Source organism: Notolabrus celidotus, chromosome 6 (genome assembly GCF_009762535.1).
Source record: "Notolabrus celidotus isolate fNotCel1 chromosome 6, fNotCel1.pri, whole genome shotgun sequence".
Classification (NCBI taxonomy): Eukaryota; Metazoa; Chordata; class Actinopteri; order Labriformes; family Labridae; genus Notolabrus; species Notolabrus celidotus.
The window spans coordinates 7,919,894-7,946,579 of NC_048277.1; the positions used below are offsets into that span (position 1 = coordinate 7,919,894).

Consider the following 26,686-nt stretch of genomic DNA (forward strand, 5'->3'; position numbering starts at 1 on the left):
CAGTGTACGCCATCTAGTGAATATTTAGCAATATAGCATGATTGGTTTTTGCTACCATGACTAATTGCCTTTGCTGCAGCCCTTTGGTGCACTGTAAGCAAGCAGTTGTTGCCAAATTGAGCTTTACAGCAGAGTAAATAAGCAGAAACGCTGTGCAAGAGTTCACTGCATAGTTGGAAGAGTGAAACAGCTTTCAGTGTTAAATACAGAAACTCTTATCTCATGTTCAGTATTAGAAGAAATCTAATTTAAGATGTTATCCAACTCTCAAGGCTTTTAAGTTGTTGGTTAAAAATATCTCCTCATTCACTCTGCTCCAGACCTCGAAGTTCATTAAACAGCACCAAAGAGAGCTCACACTTTGATCCCCTCGCTGAATAGAGAGCTTCTGAGTCCTGGCAGAGTTGTGTGGTGGGTGTGACCCACAAAATCAATAGTGTTCAAATCGAAAAATTCTTAGGTATCTCAGGATAGAAACAGAGAAACTAAGAGGGGGAGGAAGAGAGAAAAGATAGTGAGCGGGTGGTAGAGAGAGTAATGGAGGAAGAGAGAAAGAGGGGGAGAGGGATGGTTCACTGAAGGATAATTGGAAATCACAGAGGTTGAGGTGTTGAAACAAGCTGTTCCCAGCGGCCATTTATCCGGATCACCTGAGAGCTACTAGACCACTGTCCCTGACTAAAAATCAATTTTCTGATAAAATTGCTTCAAGAACAAATTATCCCTCAGTCATGGCCAGCTGTCGTGTGCTCTGTGTTCCTGGTGACGCCACTAGAGGTCAGTGTGACGCTGATGTGAGCACACGAGGGAGTGAAGATGTCATGTGCTGCTTGGATGGATTGGAGGGGAGTTTGCAGCATGCTTCATTTTATGGTCATGTCTGCAGAAAAAGCTGCATGGTGCAATACTTTGTTTATTTCCTGCAAATGAAATCTCTCACTCTTTTATCTCCTCTTGCTCTGTTTCTTTCTCTTCTCCTTTTTTGCATTCGAGTTCAACCTGTTTTCGCAATTTGCATAAGCCGGCTCTATAACTCTGTGCTTACTCCTGTGTATTGCTCAGTAAGAGTGAGCTGGCATTTCAAAAGGAATAGCTAATGACTCCATTGCCCTCATTGACGCATGTCAGTCTATTTCAGGCACAACGACTAACACTCTCATACATGGCCAAGTAAGAGCGGATGATCTGCAGGCTGGATCAGCCCCACGGCATCAGCCAGTCACTCAGTTAGTCAGGACAGTGATTTTTGGATGGGGCAGGGCACTTTATCCTCATGCCGATGAACCATCACTGAAGTGCATACTCTAGCCTCGTGTCACCCTGCTGACAGCACTTCACCAGAGGAGGAGACACTCTGGGATATCAAACATGTGATCTGACCTGATGTGGCGGCAGTGGCATTTCTTCACCCCCATCCTCACCACCTCTCTGCCCATAACAGGAGCCGTCCCTCAGCCCCATCTCCTTATTGATCCCCACTTGGCCCGGGTTCATCCTGCCCTCTCGGTTACAGCCATCAGTCTCAGTCCTGAGCCCGTCCACCGCTGACCCCTGCTCTCAGGATGAGAGGAGCCGTAATTGGAAGGGAACAAGGTTGAGAAGGGGGGCGGATGGAGAGCCAAGCCATAGAAGGGGCGAGGACGGGTGAGGAAGAGTTGAGATGACGAGGGACAGAAAGTGCGAGAGAGCGATTGGGCAGCTGGGTGGAGACGAGTGGCATTAACGAGACTGAATGCTGAATGTGGGGCAGGAAGGGCACTGCCAGCCGCAGAGGCTTGTGGCCGCTTTTCACATGACTCTGTGTATGCTCGGACGCAGGAGAGTAATAGATCCCAACGTGATGTGCTGGGATGCCTGGGGAGGGGGGAGTAAATTTAGCTGCAGCCACAGGCAGGCAGCTCTGCGGGGCCTTGGGGGGTGCAGCTTTAGGGCCTTCTCTTACTACCCCTCTGTGGTCATCCCGTCCCTTCTGGAAGAGTCATAGAGGGCACGGCTGCAGCCACACCATGAATCACCTCCTCTCCATACGTTAATGGGCAAATGGTGAGATGTATCGCATTGCAATGTGATTGCAGTGGGGGATGTGGGAGATAAGTCAGTCACACTTTATTTCCAGGCTCTGTTAGGGGAGCATCTGTTGGCTTGTGCTGCTATTGGGTTTCAAAAAGCAATAGCGCATGTCATAAACTGATGTTGTATGATAGAATTGATTCTTTATGATTGATGTACAGATGTTTCTCAGATGTTAGTCATTCAGCCAGTTAAGGAACAATAAAGCAGTGTTTTGAAGCCAAACACGCTGCAGGATATGGCGTATCTCAATGTCAGTGGTTTTGTCCTTAAATACATAACACATTTCTCCCCCTGCACTGAGTCCTCTGTGAGCCCTGCTGCCTGTCTCCTTCTTAATACCCTTTGAAGCAACATTAGGTGAAGATCAAACGAGGGCGTTGTGACTTTGGAGTGCTTGTATCCGAGTCAATGCTAATCTGTTGTTCAGCCTTTTCAAAAGATTCCCCCTTTTCTCTTCGCAGAACCATCGACTGTTGACAGTTTATTATTTTTCAGCAGTTTGTCACTGAAAAAGCTTCAAACTCTGTAATATTACTGATAAGGGGAGTCATAGAAAGGTTTGAAAAGAAAAAGTTGTTTGTGTTTTTGGGACCCGTTTATTCAGGAGCTCACTTGTTCAGGTAAAACGTGCCAAAATAAGAGCTAGTCTTTTTAGGTGTTATACCAGATTAGGGTGGTCTTGTAAACATTGCGTGCCAGATTAGAGCGGTGTTTATGCATTTTTTAATCTGTTCCAAAAGGATAGTTAATAAAATCCTTTATGAAAGATTCAAAGCATGTATCTCACTGATGTAGACAGCTAAAAGAACAAGATCTCATAATCAGCTCAGGGAGGTGTGCTCCAAAAACAGTTTTTATTTTTTTATGATCATTAATCTTCACGGTTTAAGTTTTATCGCTCTGCTGAAGGTCAAGTAACACAAGAGGCGTAGTATTTGCCTATATAGTAGTTCTTATCACATAAAGCTGGCACCTAAACAGTCACACATTCATCATTCAAGCTATTTACTTAGAAAATAAAAGATCTGTCATCCTATAGAACATCTGACCATGGTAATATCTATCCCTTTGAGCCAATTAGCTTTGTGCTTACAGGCCCAAACTGTTCCCATTTGTGTTTGATCACGCGTATGCTATTTCTTTTTCACAAACCATTGGCAGACTGTAATGCTTGTGCTTTATAATTGCAGGTTTATGGTATAGCTATATTATCTCTGATGAGGACTGCAGTCCTGAATAACAAGGACTGCCCATCTGTGCAGTGTGTCGACAGCTATATAACAAAAGATTTATCCGTTCAAAGCAGACAGTGCTATAGCCATAAAAAGTCATTCGTTCTTAACTAATGCTCCCCAGATTTCTGTAGTTGAAAACAAAGGAGCCAGAGTTGGAAATGGCCGGAGGTTTCGATGACACACTGTGTGCAGGATTTCTGCAAGTGAATGAAGAATCAACAGCATGCTTTATTGCACTTCCTTGGTTTTTATTTGTCTTTGGCAGGGCTCAGTATTTGCCTCCTTGGCCTGAGTTTTAATTTCAAATCTTTCTGACAGGCCTGAACAAAAGCTGAGTTCGGCTGTTGGCTGTCTCTCTTTTCACTTATTGGGGAAATCTTGTTAAGGCTAAATGAATAAGACGTGTGTTAAGAAGATAAATGTGACAAAGTAAGCCTGGACTCCACCTGTATTATGTTATACACATTAATGAATGTTTTGCTATAGACATATCCCGTAACCTGGTTTATTATAAACACATGATGCAGCCGTTTTATGCCTCATTACGTGCAGACTGAAGTTTGTGGGTGGGCTGAATTAACACTTTCAATCACAGCGTTTTGATGGCAAATGGGTTAAACAAATTCATGATTTAATTATCCTTTTTTTTTTCTATCAGTGGAGGCTTTTAGTAACATAAAACATTGGCTACTAACCTGGAGTCTGGGACCCTTCCGGGGGGGCGCCAGAGATCATTTGGTCCTTAGTTACAAGTTATAAAGCCCTTTATAAACAGGCCGGCAGTAGTAATAAAAGAAGCATGAAAGCAATAACCCATAAAATCAATAAAAAGTAAAATCAAGTCTAAAAAAGTGGGTTTTCAAAAGTGACTTAAAATATGGGAGTGTGTTTTCTTCCCTGGTCTCCTGGGCAGGCAAGCCCACAAGTTTGGGGCCCGAACAGAAAAGTCTTGGTCACCTTCAGTTTAAGCTTGAAATATTTAGTAATGTCCAACCACTATAGCAATCAAGAAGCAGAACAGCAAAACTACATAATAAAAACAGTTCATGTGAAGTCAGGGATGAGATCTCATAAGTCACTTTGTGAGGTTGAGACTGAGCTTCAGATAAACGATCAATATTAATCATCTGTATATGCAGATATGACAGTTGCATGTGATTTGTAGGGCTCATAAGGTGATGAGTTATTATGTGCATGCAGCTCACAGTGGGTTTCAATATATCAGCTGTAAGGACCTTTTGATGTGTCAGAAACAGCAAAAGAGCTGTTTGCAATGCTTGTGAAGCACAGGTGACAGGAGGAGGAACAAAACAACACCCCATGTACATCTGAAGAACCATCATCATGAACAGCACAAAAGTTTCTGAAAAGTAAGAATGAAAAATGTCAGTGAAAGCTAAAACCTGTCAGCAGGCTCTGCTTCAATCATTCCTCAAAGCAAAGAAATGTAGCTGCCATAAGGTGAAGGAGCTTAACAAGAAAATAATGAAACGCTCTGGTCTTGATAACCAGCCTTTCAGCCTGCCGGTACATGGTATCATACATGGGTTGGTATCATTGGCAGTATTGGTATTTGCCAAGATGAGTATCAGCATATCTGTAAAATCATGAACTTTTACAAAATACATCTCAATGTGCCTCGGTCAGTGTTTGACACAGCTTGATTATACAATAAATGAACAGGGAATAACACTTTTGGTTTTTGCTCTTCAGATATTCTACATTGTAAAGTGTTCACAATAGACTTTCAGAATGAAAGAATGAAAAAGAGAATCCCCTTTCCCCCTGATCTTGCCTTTTCATGAGAATATAGCATTTTAAAGACGATTAGCTTCCTGATAGCCTGCAGCTGCTCTCTCAGAGACTCCACAGACACTGTCAGAGTCAGAGATAACGAAACAAGTTCAACAGAACTGGAAACCCTCCTGGTCCCCTGAGGGGTGTACCATGACACCAGTTCATCAGGTATTATATAGCTGGAGAGACTCATAGACAGATGTTAGCTGTTAGCTTCAGACTCTACAGTTTAGACTCACGATGCTTCTTTTTGAAGAAAACAACAACCACTGTCTGTCTGCTTCAGTCAGACTGATGTAATGACAGCAGATGAAAGTTATTGTATTAAAATCAAACACTGCTGCTGCGAATAAGGACAGAGAGGAATGATGCAGAAAATAATTGCATTCTCTTAAATTAATTTTATTGATTTTACTTCATGACTTGTAAATCTTATCTGATTTTAAAACCGTGGGAGACCGCACACTTTACATATGTGGTGAGGATTTCACAGTGGCGACTTTATAGGACAGAGAAACATGGAGGAGAATCAATGCCATCAGCTGGCTGTGCTGGTGTGTGTCCTGTTTGGCAGTGAAAAAAACAAAACAAAGAAAGAATATGGATGAAGTCCTGATTGAGAAGAGGCACGGGATACAGTTGTGTTTACATTCGCTGTCATGTTTGTGAGCTGTAGAAGTACACAACATCTGGTTGGTGTCACTTCCCAGTCTGATCCAAGGTCAGGGAGGCTTCAACTTATTTACAAGCAGTGAATTTATCGTATTGATACGACTCACTTTAGGTTTATTTGGACAAATAATCAGTTACGGCAAGCCTTGTATCAGGCCGTGGCCATCACAACACACTATACAACTCTGAAACTTCAACAATGATCCACATGATTTCAGAAGGAAGCTTTACTCAGACAACGCAATTAAGTCTGCTACTTTCACTTGACTAAAGATACAGAGAAAAAACCTGCAGGATTGGATTTAGCCAAACAGAAATCATATTAATTTATTGATCTGATGATGAAGGTCAGGGTTAGGGTTGTGTGATAAATGCCTGAAAACTAATCAATTTTGTTATCTGCTTTTTCTGTAAAACTAGCTAATTAAAAGTAACTTTTGCAGGAAATCAGGGTCAAACATAAAAACCATGATGGAGTGTCCTCATCAATCTTTCAATGTTTTGATGATCTGCTGAAAGTGAAAGTGTTTATTTTACCTGAAGCAAATGAGGCGAATGAGAGGGGGGAGACTGGAGGGGATCATCACTTACTGAATGTATGGCTCTTGTGATGTGGTGCATACAGCATGTCTTACTGTAACTGCTGAGAATCTGTGGATTTATTAACTGAATGTAACTACATGTTTCCATAATCATACATCCTCAGCTGAGGATAGACTGCCTGTGAAGGACATTACAGCACTTTACAGATGATTTAAAGATGAAACTCTGAACACGATCAGGTCCTGAGCAGGTTACGAGTTCAGAAGAAGTTACCATGCTGATATAGCTGGGTTTAAATAGAGCATATCGTAGCATGCAGAACTCAACAGATCGGGCTTTCCCTCTAGTCTCACCACCTGGTGTACCAACCTGAAGTCAGACACTGATACACATCCCTCCTCCTGTGTCTCTGTTGTCTCACAGAACCATTATCAAAACTGTTATCATGCATAACATGCTCCTCTTAATGCACCTACTCCAAAGAGATAATCTTCTTACTAATCTCTCTAAACACTTCCTGAAAGCAGTGTTCCCTTGTATTGTGCTCCTTGTTTTCATGCAGCAGATGGATGGACCCAAACACACCGCTCTGTTGGACTGTCGGTTTGTTTACAGGGCACAGAGTTCAATCGTAACAGCCCTAAAAGCTATGTTTCACCCTGATTCAGATGTTGTTCAGAGCGGACCTGCAGGTGCCACAGTTGTAACATACTGTTTTAAAGTCAGCAGTTTGTCTCTCTTTGCCTGTTTGTTAGCTCAGCCTCGGAGGCCCACAAAACAAAGTGTTTGTATGTCTGCATTTTCAGTTTAATCAGGGCTTTTAGCATTATTTCTGAATGTTTATCAACATGCAGCTGCACTTCTGTGCTAAAGTTTTTATGCCACTATTTCCAAAAGAGACTTTTCATTACCCGTAGAGCTAACTTTGATTTAAATCTCTTAGTTTGTTCCTCACTGATGGTCATCACAAGCCCTGATTTATGTTTTTTTAAACATACTTCAGGCTTTCTGCGGTCTCCATTAGGACACATCAGCTCTCCGACACCATTACCATAACATCATCGTAAAATATCTAATGGATGGAACAAATATTATTTACAAGAATGAGCTGAAGCCTTGAGTAGATAATACATGTACAGAAGCACAGAGTTATTTTTATGTATTATGTTTAAAAGAATATTCTTACAGGCGAGAATCTGAATCATTACCATTAAGCCATGAAATTGTTGTACTTAAGCTCAGGACCTGAGTCACACTCTTGCAGGTACACTTTCCTCCTTGTAGATCTGAGTAGTCTCACTAATTTGTTAGCGTCAGAGTTACAACCTGTTGCAGAAGCTGTGATCACACACGTCACTGTCAGCTGCTCTCATCCCTGCCATCATTACACAAGATGGAAAATTCCTCCAATAACTGGTTGTCCAGACTGTCTCTCCTGGTCTGTGGGGTCTGGTCTGTACAGCGAGCCACAGGTGTGTTCATCTCTGTTTTTAGATGTCTCCTGCTCCCTCCATTGTCTTACACACACCCAGATGGCTCAGTGCCTGGGTGGTCAGGGGTGGCCGCTCAGTCTGCAGGGCTTAATGTTCAGGACGTGACTTAAAGGATGGCATCCACACATCAGCAGGAGAGAGACGATGGATTAACAACAAAGGGGAACAGAAAAATATTAGAAAAAGTTGTTATTTTCTGAGCTTCTGATGCAACATAAATTAATGAGCAAATAAAACCACCAGACAGAAAGTTTGGTCAAAGATTGCACAAAGTCTCGTCATATATTTATAAAGATCAGTCTCTAACAAGCGCTTGAGAACGTTTGTGGTAACCTCAACTTGCTTCTGTCAAATTACTTGTTTCAGTATAGAAAAATTGATCATCAGCACAAAAAGAGATGTTACTGAACCAACCCAGCCGACTTGTTACATTCCATCAACATTAACAGCTGAAGCATAAGCCTGTTTTACACCAAGATGACACTCTCCTACCTCCTTATTTTCAACAGCATTGTCCTCAATCCCTGCCTGTGTGTCACTCGCAGACAGTAAATTAATATGCATTAAAGCTAAGCGCTCAGGTGTGGAAGCAGAGGCCAGGCATTTTGCGGAGAGCAGCGTAAAGAAAGTGGGCCGTGAGTGATGAGGGATCGGACCGATCCTGACACTTTGAGTCAGCCTTTATTCAGTGTGCACCTTCTGTCATCAGCCACCCGCCACTTCTTTCATCTCTGTCACGCACTGAATGCCATAACTCCTCTAGCAACGCCCACAACAAATACAGACCAGTCCTCCCTCCAAATGCACGCATGTGCTGCACCGTATGCCTCTCAATACAATTACCAACCATCTGGGGCCACTATTGTGTGGCATTTTAATGGAGATTTCCAACAGTGTGATTTATGCTCTGAGTTCTGTGCTGAATTGCCGTTCAGGAGATTGTCTAATAGGTTGTTTCTGGCTAAACTCTAAACCTCACAGAAGATTTGTCGTCCGTTCATTTATTCCTTCGTCTTAATAGCTTCAACAGGTATTAGGTTCGATTGATTCCTCTGCTGTCACCCTGGAGAGTTTGAGGACACAAGACAGAATGATAAAGGACCCTTAGCTTAAGGTTGAGTTATTTGCAATGAGGGAAACATTTACACACACTTCCTGATGTCCAAAGACGGAGGGTGCTGTAAGCTTGATGTGTTTAATATTGTGCTACATAAATAAAATCGACTTGACACGTGTACACAAACCTGCACATCTGGTGAAAGACTTGTCATCTCAGTCGCAGACATGTTGAACAGCTCTGCCCTGTCAGTGTGTGTGGCCCCCCTCAGGAGCCCCTGTGGAGCTCAGAGGGACAGTCTGGTCACTAGGACACCTAAAGGACAAACAGTGGCCAGGTGCCAGAGAGACAGCAAGGCGCCTAATTCATCACCACCCATTGCTGAGCGACAGACTGTGATGACATACACATGGTGAGCCATACCCACGCCATACCCTCTCTTCCTTCGTCTCTCCATCCCCCTCTCTCATAACAGAGCAGCTCTGAAAAGGCTAACATGGCGATATTGTAATTAGCGGGACACATTAAAGTCAGAGCCATGAAGCGTGTCATTAAAAATCCTCTGCTGCAAGCCACCTCTGTCTTCCCCGACTCCTACGTGTGAAAACTTAAAGGGCTTACAGTCCCTGCTTTGCATTTATCATGACATCACAGCAGTCTTCTGTCTGTGTGCTCAGTCCTGCTCCCTCCCTCTCTCTCTCTCTCGTCTGTCCTACTCCTGCAGAGAGAGGGAAGGGAGGGAGCAGGACTGACTCTAGTCTATCACTCACTCTGTCAATCGGTGCAGGGTGATCAAAGCCGCAGGAGAGGACCTGTCCCATCCGCTACATGATTTAGCCATAAGATGGAGAGGATCCAGACAATCTCTGTTCTTCCCTGTGTCTGTCAGTGTGCTGATAAATAAGACCCACAGAGATGAGGGTGAAAGGGAAGGGGGCTTGAAATGTGTCTTCTCCTTGCAATTGTCTTATCCTGTTATTCCTTTGGAGTAAAATGATGAGGACAGAGTGAAGAGAGAGGGAGTGCAGAACAGGTTGTGTGTTGATGTGAGGACGTGCCTGAGATCTGGATTTCCCTGAGTCACAGGGCAGCTGCAGGAGTAGATGAGTTTCTCTCTGGCAGCCGGCTCATCATCGAATGTTGAAGCTTTCCATCAGCTGACCTTGTACACGCAGGACTCTTCAATCTGCTGTTATCTCCCTAACTTACTGCACTGAGTTTCCCTCGTATCCTCTTGTATCTTTTCCTCTTACATCTTGTCCAATGAATCACTGTGAATACATTTATATATTCAATTTCCAATTTTTTTGAAGTGTACCATCAGACCACCCATGTATCCATCCAGCACGTGCTCCAGTATTAATGTTCCTGCCAAGGCCAAAGCTCTATCTCATTTCAGCAGTTATCAGCTGCAGACCTAAATAATACCCAGAGACTTGAGGGACGCAGAACAAACGGCAGAAAACTGATGCTTCATGTGCATCTGCAATTTGTCATGCAGGAGAAGTCCCCTCCAAACACACTGACACACAGCTTAAAAAATAACACTGCAGCAACGAGTTGTTCCCATGTGTCTCTGCTGTGCAATCTGACTCCAGATTCTCTTATTTAGTGTTTTCCTGCTGCTGCGCTGTGAATGTACATGAAGGCCAGACTTCCATTTGCAGAGGAGGACTTGCAGAGCCATGGTTGTGTCCCTGAGGAGGTTTCAGCCGATGTGACTGTGTCGTGCTTGTTTTGAAAGGGCAAACTTAAGATGTCTGTCCAGACCTGGCAATCCCTCTGGAGCACAGAGATACTCATTACATGTCAAAGGTCACATATACTCCAAACTCTTTAGCCTACCTAACACTTCTCTTTCTCAACAGTGCAAAAACTCATATCTTAAAAAGTGTCTTGCTGAAAAACGTTGTTTCATTCCGCAATAAACAAGCAACGTCAACACAAGAGAGGTCGGTTAGTCTTGAAATGTAGTACTCTCATAGATGTCTGTATCTTTATATCATTTCAGTCTTTGTATTACACTTTCTTTACTACGCCAGAGACACAGCTGTAGTGACAGGGCCGGCCTTGTTGGATTATGTCACACATTCTTCCTCATATCTATTCTTGTTTACTACACGTGTCCCCAACACATGTCCCTAATTTTAGCATCATATTATGGCCTAACCATGTAACAATTTCATTTTTACATCAAATAAATATTGATTCTAAGAAACACTCTGAAGCTGTCCCATCCTCTCAGTCATGTTTCAGACCACACTGGTGCCGCAGTGCAGCATATACATGTATAATAAATCTGAAAGTTTAGGTCATATATTACATTATAATGCATTAATTTAATTCCCAAATTAAGAAGAAATGCTTCACGTTGTTAATATGAACTCAAAAACTGTTTAAAAATGTTAAAATATTAAATTTTACACATGAAATTAAAAATGGAGCACCGCCTGCACACAAATCGAGCTGCCTTGATTCATACTGACACGACATCCTCTGCCATCAGCTGATCTCAACATCCTCTCTTTAGGAGGTCTATTTAAGCTACAAGACTTCCTGTCACTGCTTTGCCAGTGCTCCTGCTGCCCTACTCCGGTGCTGCATGCAAGCTTTAAAACCCACCTCCTCCCCATCCACCTATAGGCTCCAAGGGGGTTAGTCATATCTCATTACTCATCAATATCTACACAGACACGGTATGCTCTATCAATAAACTTCACCATAAAATAATGTGAGATGACTCACTGAAATGTTATTAATCAGTGGACCGCCATAGTTTTAACACATCATGACACATCACACCAAGTCAGATAAGATAAGATAAGGTAATCCTGTATTCATCCCACAACAGCGACATTTTCAGTGTTACAGCAGAAAAGTGGATCATATAAAAAAAGAGCAATACAAAAAAACTACTAAAAAGAGTAGTTTTTATAGTTATTAGTAATTAAAAGTAAAAAAAAAGTGTATCCTAAGAAGAATATGTACAGAACTAATAAGTACATGTACAGTATATTTACAGAACCAATGATACAATTAAGAAATGTGCACACGGACTCACAGGTAAAAATCAACGCAACTTCACTGACCAGACCTTAAACACATTGTAATGTAACCTATGTCTTTCTGACCAATATCAACACAATTTTGAATTCTGGATTTCCAACGAGTCTTGCTACAAAGTTTGTGTGTGATTACCTCGGGTGCTTTAAGTAGAGGAGGAGGAGGAGGAGGAGGAGGAGGAGGGCTGTCCTTCATCAGCCCCAGCAGCAGGATTTAGAGTGGGTCGAGTATTTTAAACCCAAAGACGGTCAGAGTTACTGTATATTTGGTTTCATTTGATGCACACTGCTGATGCGATTGGCCATAGAGGTTGTGTTTCCCCCTTTGGGGGTTATTGAATTTTGCCTCCTCCTTATCTTTGGCTTTGGTTGAATGAAACCCAACTTCAGTACTCTCAACACGTCCTGCCATCCCTGCAAGCAACTGAGCACCAGAATCCTTCTCTGTGTAGTTTAATACCCGTCAGCTGGTAATTCAGTTTACTTTAAAGACTTTGTCAGAAGGTCTATTCATGTTTGTGCACCAGTGATTTGGTTTATGTGACATGAGTCCACTTGAGATACAATATAACGTTACAGGATTCCTTGAATGTTTATTGATAGCAGTATCATTAAACACAAATTCTTTTGATTTTCAGGTCCTTCATAGAACCAGTTTTCAATCCCCCTCCCTGTCAGAAACAGCATTGGACTTCAAGATATTAATATAATGACATATTCTGATTAGAAATTAGACAAATACACTTGTCAGGTTTAATTTGTGGTCTCTCTGTTGGTCTCATTTACTCTCTCTCTCAACTCTCTCACTTCAACTAATTTCTCACTTTCTCCTATAGTTTGTGCCTCAAGTTTCCAAGTTTTCTCTCTTTGCTGAACTCTCTCTTTCTTAAATCCCTCACTCTTGTCTGCATGGACTTCATCTTCCCTCTCACATTCTCCCATGTCTGCTGACACAGTGCCGAGCGGATGCCTGACACCTGGGCTTGGCAGCGTCCTTTCCTGCCTAGCATGGTCTGGAGAATGAAAGAGGAGAGGAAAGGGGAAGCGAGCCTCGTGCGCTTGCCTCAGCTGGGATGGAGCGGTGGGGATTTGTGGAGACCTAAACACCTGCAGGGGGCTTCAGGACGCTGCCAAAGTTGTTCACATACACACAGACACGGGGGCTGGCACGAAAGCACATTGTCACACAGTCTTGGCAATCCTCTGCGTCTGCACACACACGCACATGCCCAAACAGACAAATGCTCACGCAGAAGGGAAATCTGTCATAGGTAAACATGTAGCCTACATGCTGTCATCAGGATTTTTGTTTGGCTGTTAATCACTTTTTGCTTTACCTCCTAGTGTTTGAAAGGCTGGAGCTAAAACGTGTTTCCATGTGGAACAATAAATGTGTCAACAAAATGTGTGATATTTCTGCTCATGAATAAAGAGATTACCAGAAGAGATTTCTGGGTATGAAGAACTGACAAAAAAATGTTGCAATGCACCACTAATGCTCTATCCTACGCTCATATTAGAGACAGAGGTGTCCACAAATTGTTTCTGTGGCTATCCCTCTCCTCAGTAATCCATTATTGAGTGACTAACTCTTGCAGACACTGTCCTGAAATAGCAGCTGCCTTCCTCTTCTGTCTCTTGTGTTTCATTTATGTCATAACTGCCTTCCCTTGGATTCACCCTTCCTCACTGTCAAATTTCTAAATTTACAGTTTGTTATTATTCCAGTAGCTCAGTCAATCCTGTCATTTTCAGCTATCTGGACTGTCTCCACACTTTAATTAATATACTGCTGGCTAACATGCTCTTTGACAGGGGTATTCAGTTCGAATCATAGGCTGTATGATACATTAATGTAGTCTTAGTAACGTCTCCCATTTGTTTCTGAAGCTGAGTTTTTAAGCCTATCATCGGCGTATGTGGTTTCTGCTACTTTTGGAGCCAGCCTCAAGTGGACACTTGATTAACTGCAGTTTTTAGCACTTCCGAATCAGCTTCATTTGACCTAAAGTGTAAAGTCTGCCATTGTGTTACGTAATGATAAAAATATTGAAATGAATTATTCTGATCTTGACTTTGGCCCCACTGTAACCCCCATATTGACCTCTTAAGGATGTTTTGACCCTCCGAAGCAGTGGCCAACGCGGTCATGAGCACTACATACTTCCATGTCCAAGTCCATGAGTCCACGTAGCTCTGTGGTAATCCGCAAACATGCTTGAGGGCAGTGTGTTCTCTCTGATAGTCGGGTTGCTTGTTCCCAGTCCTGCTATGTTTTCTGCTCACTTTTTCCACAGTGCTTAAGAGCATATTATCTTAATTAACAGCTGATACATGTTATTGTTTATCATGCAGCAATTATAGGGAAGAATAGAGATGAGACGTCAGAGAGATTAGATGTATGGCAGATGTACAGCAAATCCGGAAGTGCTGTAAATGCAGGAAATACTATGCAGTCCAGAGGACCAATCACATGGCTTGCTCTCCATGTCGTTTCAACGCGTTACAGTTTTGAGGAGGCTCCGTAGAAAAGGGCCACTCAGACCCATGGCCTAGGCCATGGCATTGATTCGACTCAGGCTTTACAGTTCCTGGACTCGACTTTGACGACTGCTCTAATAAACTTTAAAAACTGATAATATGAATCACAGGTTGGAACCATATAAGAAAAATAATAACAAAATATGTACTAAAATCTAAAAGAGAGACACGTTTCACCAAGTTCACTTTTTACATGGATGTTTCTTACAGCTCTTGTCAGCCTTATGCAGACAATAAAAAATGCACCATTATGGCTCGCACCTTTTGCTAGCATGACCTTCTTCTGAATCTCTGTAGCAGCCCACTGTGCTAAGTTGCTCCCCTTCATGTCCTACTGAAAACACCTGACAGCATGAATTGCAGACGGTGTAGTTGAGTGGCTGCTGACCAGCTCAACCCAACATCTCCCTGGCTTCATACTGCTTCATGGAGCTGCAAAGTCTTTTCTTTTTGGACGTTTTATCAGTATTTGTATTCACACTCGTGAACCAAAAGCAAACCAAACAACCCCATCCTTGAATAAAACTTTTGTGACTGGGTTTTGGTGCTTTTAATGCTGTAGGTATGTTTGATGCACATTAGAAGGGCTGTGATTGGATGATGATGTCACTTATCTTTTTAATCAAATCCATCCCAGCATGCTTTGTGCAGCAAAGTGGCTGCTTGCTTCCTGGTGTGCCATCTTCTGGGTAAAATACTGTACACAAAGAAGTACCTCTCTGCCTGTATAGTGCTCAATTGGTCACATCAGTGTATCGATTCAAATCAAACATGATTTGTTGGCAACAATATACACAAATAACAGCATAAAGGACAATATGCACTTTTAAAATATTTAATATAAAATACCATATAATGCAAATATAGAACTCAATGAAGTCCCTGAGCCCAGTGGTATTTTTGATAACAGTGAAGGTTTCACTTAAGGCAGTTAAGAGTCTGTTTTTACAAGAGAGGTTGGCTGATTAAGGTGTGCTGCACAGTGTGTGAAGCACACATTTAAAGACTGTTCAAGTGATTAGTGCAAATCGAAGAGGCCCGTATTTTAAAGTATCCTCTGTAGATGCTGCAAATAAACTGCACCAGAAACAGGTAGCAGCCTCAAAGCCTGTGGGATGAAGCTGTGTAACAGTTTTGTGGTCCTGGTTCTGATGCTGCAGTACTTCTGCCTGAGGTGTGAGGATGGGGTGTAATGGGTCCGTTACAATGTCCAGTGCTTTTTCAGGCAGCAGTGCTGGAACAGTTTTTGCACAGAGGGCAGAGAGACGTCAATGATTCTCTCTGCTGCTCTCACTTTCCTATGCAGGGCTTTCTTATCTGTGGTATTCCATTTGGAGAACCTGGCGGTGATGCAATATCTGGGGACAGACTTGACTGTGGCCAAGTAAAAGGTTCTGAGGATGTTGGTGGGGAGTGAAGCTTGTTTCAGTTCCCTCAGGTGGTGCAGTCTCTGATGGGGCTGTGTAATAATCCCAGAGGTGTACCTACAGCAGGTGAGATAGCCTGAGATCTGTACTCCTAGGGACTTGATGTTGACCACAGTCTCCAGTATTTGTGCTCTGGGCTGTGTGCTCTGGCTGTTACCTTCTGAATCAACAATCATCTCCTGGTGTTGTAGATGTGGACGGCAGAAAGGTGCATCATGCAGACCTTATTTTACAGTATTTACACCAGGCCCAACTAGAGACAAGACTCTTTGCAGCACATCAGTGTCACACTCTGTGTTGGACTGTGTTAAATTGCATTTGCCATATAAAACAAACTACTAGAATATAATATCATAGCGGTTCAAAAGATCTGACCTTGTGTTGACCTGACATGTTCTTCCACTTGTACAGCCCATAACCCTGATTGGAAAACTTCCCCACTCGCCCCTGGAGACAACATTTGGTAGTATAACTGTCTCTCCTAACATGGCTCATGCCTTTTCACCATCAGAGCACACTGCTGCCACTGTTTCTTTATTTGCTCATGCTTCTCTTATCTCTTCTTTGCAGACACAGCACTGGATCCTCAGTGCCCTTCCTTATCAGTCTGTCTTTATTTCTACATGCACATTGAACCTCTTCTCTCCTAGAAGTGCATGAGCCTCTCATTAGCCATTCTTCCAGTCCATTCACAGACATGTGATGTCAAGGCAATGGGTCTGTAATTTGCCATCTCGCCATTATCTTTTCCTGTGTTCTTAATCAGAAAAATCATGGCTTCCAGCTCACTGGGAGTTTTTGCTTTATTAAGCAATAACTTCTTCAGTCCCTCCATATTTAAATGTTTCAACATAATATGTTACATATTGCATCTTTTCTGCTGCAGTCTCCCCGGTTTTAGCTGCTGCTGTCGTTAATTCACTAAAGCAAAATGGGCCATTTGCTCAACCTCAGTGCTATTCTTTCTCACTACTGATTACATCTTTTCACATTCACTCCTTTTCCACATCAGACAAATAGTTGAAACTGTGTACGTTTACAGAATCATTCACCATTAACCTATAGCTTTGACTCATTATTCAGCTCACCTGCTGAGATTGTTCCCTCCTGTCCCTGTTAATCCTCCTCTCTCTACTCACTGGTCAGTGATAGAGTGCAGAAATATTTAATTTGCATGATGGTCACTGCTCGATACACCTTTAATCTCATATGAGTGCAATATAAGATCAAGCATCTCTTGTTTTACCACTTCACAGCCCCAAACAGAATAGCTTGATGACTTTCACAGTGAAAACTCGTTGGTGTCTCTCTCCTTTGGCATACACTTAACTCCAATACGACACAAGTAAGCCAGTTTCTGTTCAAGCTTCAGACAAGAGATTGCTTTATGTTACACTGTCATTTAGCAGACGCTTTTATCCAAAGCGACGTACATACGAGAACAAGAACAACACAAGCATAACACTTTATTTATGGCACTTATATTTTGCATGTGTCTGACTCATTCCTAGGTTATTGTATTCTCTGTTTTGATAAAACGTATGCTTTTACCTGAAAAAAAAATGAAATCCTCCTTCGTTGTTTGTAAAATTGCAAGAGTAAATGAAAAACAGCTGCTTGGGAACAGTGGAGCATATATTATTATTATTAAGGTCCTCAAATATCCTTCCTATCTGTATCATTGATGTGTGGGAAACATTGGAAGTGTATCCTCAACTGCACAATATTCACCTGCTGCCACATCTGTAAAAGTCAAAGGCCGACAGCACCCTCTGGTGCTCAAAAAGGGGTGTTGATATTCATTCTTCATCTCACAGATTTGAACATCCCCATATGAGTACCAACTTTAACCTGCCTTGTGAGGTACCATAACTATACTCACGCTAAGAATAAGTTCACTTTTCATTTGTTTACCTTAGCCACAAATGCCTAGCGGCTAAAAAACCTCACAGGCTTTGATATGTACTTTCTTAAACCTAAACTAAAGCTCTCATGTCTCCAGCTTGGTTTCACTCTCTTTTCTTTCAGCTTTCTTTCTCCCTGTTTCTTTACTTTTGAACACCCTGCACCTATAACTTCTGCATTAGTTTACTCACATTAATGCTGAGAGGTACTCAGAAAATTACTTTTTGCTCTCCTGTTCTTGCTGCTTCTGTTACCTTGGCTTTTCCCAAATTAATATATTTCCGTACCTTTTTCATTTACGCTGTAAGTGACTATTAACAACTTCCAATCTCCCAAAACTAATACCTTTCCCATCTTAAACTTTCACTTATGATTTGATTTTTTTTTTTTGCCTTAGCCCATCGACTTTCTGCACTCCTCTCCTTGAAATTTCACCACTGCATTAAGCAATCCTGGCCCGGGGGGCTCCATCTCCTAACCCTCTCTCTGCTCACTCCCTGTTCCACCTGAGCTACCTGCATCCCTTTACTCTCTCCTACGGCAACTCCCTTTCATGAATCTACTCCTCCTCATCACCTCTTCTCATTCACTCTCCTGACCTCTCCTCCCTAAATGCCAGGTTTTCGCTGTTAGCACTTTTTATTCCCTCCTGCCAATCCATCATTGTTTGTGTCAAGGCTAAAACCTAATCCCACAACCTTTTAAGAGCAAAAGACAAAGTCATATCAATCAAAAAATAATGTAGAGCTGTTTAAGCCTTCTGTAATGACATTGTTTGAAAGCGGACAACTATAATATCCACAGCATCTTTATTTAACTAAACCAACAATTGTCTCCTATCAGGCCTTGTTTCAAAATCAAAACAATGCTTCAAAGCAGAAATCTGTTGATTTTCTACAGCACACTGTTCCGTGGCTCTAATCTCAGACTCAGGCAGACTAACTGTATAATATCATTAATGTGCAGATAGAGGTTTATTTGATGTTTACAGCGGGAATAAAAAAAGAGAGAAACAGCAGAGAAAAGGCAGGGGAGGTGAAAGACACAAAAACTGTCAGTTGTGACAGAAAATTCAACAAAATCAAAGATGGTGCCTGAAATAAATACTTAGCAGCACACACTATGGGATACGATGTTCAAGGACTGATAAGTGGAAAAGAAATGTCAGTGACTCTGACAGTGAGTGACTCTGACTCAATCAGGTGCTGCACTGATTCAAACAGCTTGTTTTACTTCACCATCAGTGTTAGGGGTGTGCAGTCAGATGATATCAGATGTGAAGGATTACAAAGAGTCCGTGATCTGCAAATGTAATGAGATTGTTGTATAGGCACTCTTTGGGTTGCAGTTCTATGTTCATACACAAATGTGTCACCATTGTTTTTAATGCACAGACTCTGAGCGCTCTGATGTAGACTACGTGCTAAAAAACAGCCTCTGCCACTAAAGTTTTCAGTTATCATAGGAACGATGTATCATAGTAACAAAGCAGCAAAGCTTGTGTCTCGGTCATAGACTGTAAAAATAACGGACATAGTTTTGAAGCCAATCGTCGGCGGCAGCCATATTGGAAATGCTGAACTCAACCTAACCTCTATCGAGCTTGTTTGAGTTAAAGAGTTGGGCTTTGAGCCTCCTAACCAACAGCTACAGTATTCCCGCCTGTCAATCAAGTCAGCTGTGTCCCTCATAATGGAAAACTCGTAATCTTAATATCTCGAATTGTCTGTGTTTGAAAAAATTGAATCCAAGTACAGTGTGTGTTGATCGAGAAATGAGTTATCCAGACTACACTTGTTTTTTGTACCAGGTTGTAAACATGTTATTTTTGCTGTAGAGATTGGCTTTTTTGAATTGATGTGTATGTTGTTTCTGGTACCTCCGGAGCCAGCCTCAAGCGGACACTAGAAGAACGGCAGTTTTTAACACTTCCGGATTGGCTTCAATTCTCATGGCCGGAGGTTGCCGCTTGGTCCCGTTATCAGATTACACATGTGCTCACATGCACTGTAAAGATGGTAAATGTGTGATGGTTAGAAAACCAGATGTAACAGTGTGGGCCCAAAAGCACAGCTGGAGGCAGAGGACGCAGTTCAGTGAATTTATTGAATAAAACAAAGGGAGCAGGGAAGGGATCCAGGGTCCAAGGCGTGAGGACTAGAGGTGGAGGCTGGTGACTAAATCCAGGTAGAGAGTGAGACAGTGTGGCAGCGATAGGGAAAAAGCACTGGGGGCTCGTGGAGTTACTGGAGAAACAGAGACAGCAGGGTTAGTCACAGGTAAAAAGCACAAAGCTGGAACACTCGATAGCAAACTAGCAAATTCACGAGAGAACAGGCCAAGATACCACTTCAGATGCGGGAATAATCTGGCACTGGAGAAGCCTCCCAGCAGGGCTTAAATGCAGGTGGTGATTGCAGAGATCAGGTGAAGGTGTGAAGGTGTGAAGGTGCAGGTGTGGGAGGAGCCGCCCAATCTCTGAGAGAAGGAGAGAGACTGCACAAAAGAAACCAACTAAAAAGCCGCAAACATGTTGCAATCATCACAAAATGCAAAGACAGAGCCTCATTCTGTTTTAAAAAAGTAATCACACTCTGAAACTCCAACTCTTACTTCTTTATCTTTTGATATTCGATTCAAAAATGACTAGATTTTACTAGAAAGTAAAATCCACGCAGGAAGTAACCGAACAGTCTTGGTTGATTATTGGGATGAATAGTTAAACACTGGGTGCTGCCTTACAAACAAAGTGAAGTCAACAGATTGATATGCTCGCTTGATAAGCCAGCTGTCATTTGGCAAGAGTGCATTTACCTGAGTGTTGTTGATGTTCACATTTTTAAACCAATGTTAAGTAGCCTATTGTATTTGGCAACAAATGTCTGCTGAGTGTCCTTGACGTTTTATCCATGTCAACATTGTTGAATGTCAACTGTCCTTCGTACGAGTGGGCCAAACTGCACACAGTTTAATTCTGTTCAAAAGAGTGCTTTGGATGAATGGTAGTTATTCTTTTTTCTTGTTGGTTGTGCTTGTCAGTGATTTGTAGTCTCTGCATGTGAAAAAGTGGTGAAAAAGTTGAAATTGTGATTCTACCAAAAAAATCGCTGGGCAGAGGATTAACTTTTTGAAAGGGGAAGAATACCTGAAGAGAAACATGTCTTTGGTGATGTAATTAGTAATCACTCTAATAGTACATGTGTGTTCTTGAATGCTGCTCAGACATGATTTAAGTTGTTTTTTTTAGATACAATCTGCAGTGCTTGCATATGGTTTGGCTCTTTTGATGTGCATAGTAAACAGTTGTGTGTTAAAGTTCTAGTATTGCATTGTTCACTTCATAAGCTGTGCAGTGTAAAACTAAAGCTTTTTTTTTTTTTTAACCATATCAGCTGCAAAATCAGCATAGAAATGTGGCTGAATTGAGCGTGATATGCAGTGACAAGGATGCTAAAAAAGATAACTTTTTAATTATGGATGATGAGAGCCACTCAGATTACTTGGACAAGACATCAATGAAATATTCATGTACTTACAAAACTTCTAGAAACCTGCTTGAGCTTCTTGCATGTGTGAACACAAACAGAAGTTTTATCCTCAGCTGCAAGAAATCAAGTGTAGCTCATCTGAAATAAGAAGCAGGAAATGTTCTTGGAAATCCACCACAAAGGAGCAGACGGAGTAGTAACATTGATATTATGTGATAGCGCAAACTCTTCAGTGCGTCACAAATGGAAAGAAGAAAAACATGTGGGGTTGAAGAGAATAATTGTTTTAAAGACCCGGTCAGCAAAGATGCCAGCACATCTGTCAGTGTACATGCAGCAGCGGTAAAGGCAAAAACTGTCATCATAACATTGCTCCATCTGCGTCATGTTTTTTATCATGGTAGCATGTTAACATTGCAGTAAAGATTGTACACAGCCAGAGCATGCTTTTGACGTCATCCCTGCCTTTTGGGGACTAATCCTTCTGCCCACCACCACCACCCTCCTCGTATTACACAGAGGACTTCATGCTGTGAGGGAACAACTCTGGAACATTTTAGGGGCAGAGCTTTTGATGAAAGCGTCATCAGGAAAGCATGTGTGAAAGGGGCTTTTATATATCTGGCATCTACAAGTTCTGCATCTGTATGATATCTGTATCATCATCTGTCTGATGACGTGTATCATGTTTCTAGAAAACCTCCTCTAAAGGGTACACAGATTAGAGGTCTTAAAAATGTTCCCAGTGCCATGGCATTGATTTATTTTTGGGTGGGGCATTTTTCCCTTTACTTGATAGGACAGCTGAAGAGAGACAGGAAATGTAGGCAGAAGAGAGTGGGGGGAAGACATGCAGAAAATGGGAAAGGCCTAGAGTTGAACCCTCGACCGCTGCAACAAGGACTCTGAATGCTGGGCGCATGCTTAAACTGCTAGGCCAACTGTGCCCCATGGCATTGATTTTTAAAAGGTTTTTGGGACACATGCATATCCACAAAGAAAAAAAAACCAAACAAACATACACATGCAAAAAGGGAAACAATTCTTGAATTATTGGAAGGCACTTTTGGGCCATTACGGAGAGGTTGAAAATGTGTTTGGCACACAGAGGGACACCTGGGTACAGTATTTGCTAATTGCCCAGTAAAAGAACCCTGTAAGTACTCTCACCAACCTGAAGTTGGCAGCTTCAGGGTTTATTTAGACCTTGCAGTTTATGTGCACATTGGTAAAACTACACTCTGTGGGATAAAGCAGTGTGAGAGAAATAGTGATCAATGTGAACTGTATTCTCCTCATGCCCTGTGGAGCTGCTACAAAACTGAGTCAAAGGTCTTTTTATAGCTACTCTGTGCAGATAATCCCCCCACAAGATATACGCAGCATTAAGAGGGAGAAATGTTGGATCGCTGTAGTATGATGTATATATGTTTGACAGTCTGTAGTGGGGTTTTGTTCTCCGCACTGCAGAGAGATAGAAGCCTTTGACAACCATTTTGTGCTAATTATGTTTTCTGAGCACATATTTCATCTGCTGCTCACTGTTCCCTGTCCGCACTTATCATACCCCCCTCCTCCCTGCTCATTCAACCCCCTGCTTTAATTCTCTAAGACTGTGCCACTAGCTTGTCTATTACCTTCATTTAAAGCTTGGGGAGAGAAATGAAATAATAGGAGTTTTATCAGCAATAAATCCAGTATGGCATTACTTTGAGCCGACAGACTCTGCGAAAATTAGCATGAAGGATATGAGCTGTTAATACCACATCTCCTGTCAGGCTGCTGCGTTTCTTGGCGTTTATCCTGAATCTTTTCATCTATATTCCACTTACTCTGTCACCCTGTCACAGAGAGGTGGGGCACAGAGGTGGGGACCCTGCATGTTAAAGCCGAGGAGGAACAAGAAGCTTGTCTTTTGGTTTCACATAAAAACAGTTCATGCATTTTATGAAAAACATAATCCGGGAAATGAGAAGCCTCATTCCGATGAATCGCCTGTTCAATCCGAGGCAAATTGAATCGATCATTCCTGAAATATTTCAGATATTTTGGAGTCTCCGTCAGGCTTTGAAGTTCTGAGCAGGGTACAACACAAGACTCTGTGAGCTTGGCCAGCTGGTGGTGATCTGCCTTTGTCAGGGATGAGATGGATTTTGTGAGGTCATGGGTGATGAAAGCTCCACCCCGCAGCATTGGTGCAAATTGCTCACTTTCCGACCCCCTGTGTGCACTGATCTCTGGTGGTTGACTGTCAAAATGTATATGTGTGTGTGTTTGTGTGTGTGTGTTTGAGTTCATTGGTGCACAGCTGCATCCCTCCCTGGCATGACTGTGTCCCAACAGATGCTGTGGCTTGTCTGTGTGGGTTTTTGGGGTGACTGAAGAATTCTGGCAAAGTGGACACTACAGATGCCTCGGATTGCACGCTGGATCAGGAAGGAAATTCCTGCAGGACGAGGACAGAGGATCATCAGTGAGAGCCTGCTGGGCCAAGTTGGCATGGCGTCTGTGATGAACACAGGCAAGCTGTATCCTCAACCTAGGCACGTAGGCACACCAACAACACGCCCACACACACAAACAGACAAGAGACATCAGACCTGGATCCAATCCAAACCTGTGGTGATGAGTGTACATGGTGACTGCTGTTTATCTACAGGCTGGGGTGATAATCTGCTCTCATGACTCCCCTGAGACTCTAAACCGTCTCCTGTGCATTAGAGTCACGGTCGGCCGGGGTCACAGTGGATGGAGGTATGAGCGGTTTGCAGAGTGGAAAAAACAGGAGATTACTGTGGAAGCGAGGCCTCGGGGGAAGGTTGACTACCTCAGGATTTTTATAGCATTTGGGAGATCTGCAGCCCTCAATCTCTGGATGCAGTTCAGTGTGAGGTTCAATAGGACATGATTTCTATATGTGGCATGTTTGTTACATCATTTATTTTAAATGTTAGACACATGACCCTTAGCCCTTTGTAATGCAAGCAAACAGGAGTAGTCTGAACATTTGTCTGTTTGCACAGCTGGATGATTTATCCCCTTCACACACACACACACACACACACACTACACTCCTGAAAACATCCCAGCATTGACCAGAAGGGGTGTGGGTGTGTACTTCAGCGGTGGACTGAAAGCAGACTTCTCTTTACTCCCAACGGCGTCTGAGAAATCCTCTGGGCTATATAATTAACCGATCGCCTCAGTTGTCTGCATTATGTTTTCTTCTGTTGTGTTTGTATCATTGTCCCTAAACATGTTATATCCAGATCATTACCCGGCTTTCTTACTGATCTTCCGGCTATGTAAGATGCTTGATTCTGATTAACAACGGTTATTAACTTTCACTAACATCAGCACAACACAACAGCAACACCAGAGGCAAACTGATCACACTTCATGTCAAATCAATCCACAGAAATGAGTTCCCGAACATTTTGCTTCTACTTGTTGACACCAGATACCGTAAGGTGAGGTAAAACCATTAGTTTTCATCAGCATCATATTGGTAAACAATGTAGCTAAAACTTTAGTTTTGGTTAGCAAAGAGAGGAGCTTGTGAGTGAAATTTTAAAATCAATACAAAGAAACTTAAAACCATGAGTGATGGTGATGGTAGCAGCAGGGTTCAAAGTTGTAACATTTGTTTATTTTAAAAGGTGTGTGAAGGAGAGCTGAATGAGGACAGTTTGATGTTAAATCCAAAAATAAAAATAGTATTTTTTTTTTTTTTAAGTTTTAGTTTTTTGGGGCTTTTTCGCCTTTATTCGATAGGACAGCTGAAGAGAGACAGGAAGTGTGGGGAGTGGAGAGTGGGGGAAGACATTCAGGAAATGGTCGCGTCCGATAATCAAACTGTAGCCTCTGGATGTGAGGCACTTAGACCGCTAGGCCACCAGCGCCCCCATAAAAATAATCTTTTAACCGAGTTTTTTGTTTTTTTAAGTCAGCAGGTAATAAGTGTCAGCATTCTATTTCCCATAATAACTACCTGCTAACCAGACATTATCCCTTACTTAACACAGAAACACCCACAATTATTTAACAATTAAACAAATGTTGAGTTATGAGAGCCCGTCAGACACAATTGAAGATCTACTACTGTGAGGTTCACATGTGAAAGGCAATTGAAGAACTTTAAGGACCTTGAACTCCTTGAATTGTCTAGAGAAGTAGGATTTCATGTGTGAAAGGGGCTTTATCTAAAAACACTCACAGTCAGAGGTGCAGCTGCTGGACAGAACCAGAGACCGAGAAGTATTCGCTCTATTACATGGGCGTTTAGTTCTTCAAAGTTGGCATCATATTTGTACATTTAAAAGCAAAGTATCTACAGTGCCAGGTTAAACTGCGTAGGATGAATTGGCATTTGACACTGAAAACGTGGCAGTGGGCTGGCAGTAGAGATGAGGATGGATCAACATGCAGCTGCAGAGCTAACATGGATGAATGGTTACATTTTCCCAGCCACAGTGTGCAGGCTGCAAACCCCCTGTGCAAGCAAAGATCTGCCATTATGATACATTAGTGTAGCGGTGACTTCATTGGATAAAACTGTTAAACTGAGGAGTCATTATGCATGTGGAATTAACACGTGGAAGATATGCATCTTACACATGCAGCGGACATGTGCTCCATACAAATCATTGTGCATAATGGGATTCAGGTAATTGGACATCATCTCATTTAACAGTATAAAACGACTCTCTCTTTTTCTCTTAACTCCTAACTATCTCATAACTCTTTGTTTATGCATTCTGCATCCCTCCTCTGGATCCATCTGTTTATTTACCTCCCACACATGAACTCATCTCAGACACTGATACCGTGGAGAATTGAGAAAAAGGAGAAACTGCCTGAAAGAAGAAACATTTATCTTAGAAAATATCATTATTATCAACATCCCTCTAAAAGTTAATAAAGTTTACAACGCAAGTCACTGACCCTGAGCTATGTAGCTTCTAAACCTTAAAGGAGAATCGTATTTGAATCTCCTCTTTAAGGTGCAGACACATTCAACATGACCACCAACTCTTCTTCGACATCATCTCAACTCAAACATACAGTTACAAGTGTTACAAGGCAGTTTTGTTTCAGGGCTATTGAATTGAATTGCCTGCCCTGCGCACCCTTAGTGTCAGAAAATGGGGATAATGGAAAGCATTTAGCACTTAAGCAGCTCTTTCTGTCTTGATGACGAAGCAGAACCTTGCTGCAGGGTGTACAGGCCACTCTTAATGTTCAGAGATTTGTTTCCCTTTCTTCGCCCAATGAGAAGCTAATCGTCGATAATCACAACAAGCCTGCCTCAGGGCCTTCATACAGCATCTCCCTCTTCTTCTAACACTGTTTTCCCAGCGACACATATTTCCCAGTGAGATATGTATCTGTTC

General features: G+C 42.2%; 1 protein-coding gene and 1 long non-coding RNA gene across 4 annotated transcripts in view; one reads left to right on the forward strand and one right to left on the reverse strand.

Annotated features, from left to right (window-relative positions):
* The window catches only part of tspan9a (tetraspanin 9a), a 239,984-nt gene that overhangs the window by 43,388 nt on the left and 169,910 nt on the right, over positions 1-26,686 (forward strand). The window lies entirely within an intron of this gene.
* LOC117814352 lies at positions 19,893-20,294 on the reverse strand. The gene is made up of 2 exons (XR_004631565.1): positions 20,153-20,294; positions 19,893-20,051 (listed from the first exon to the last, which is right to left on the reverse strand). It is a non-coding gene; the product is annotated as an uncharacterized LOC117814352 (long non-coding RNA).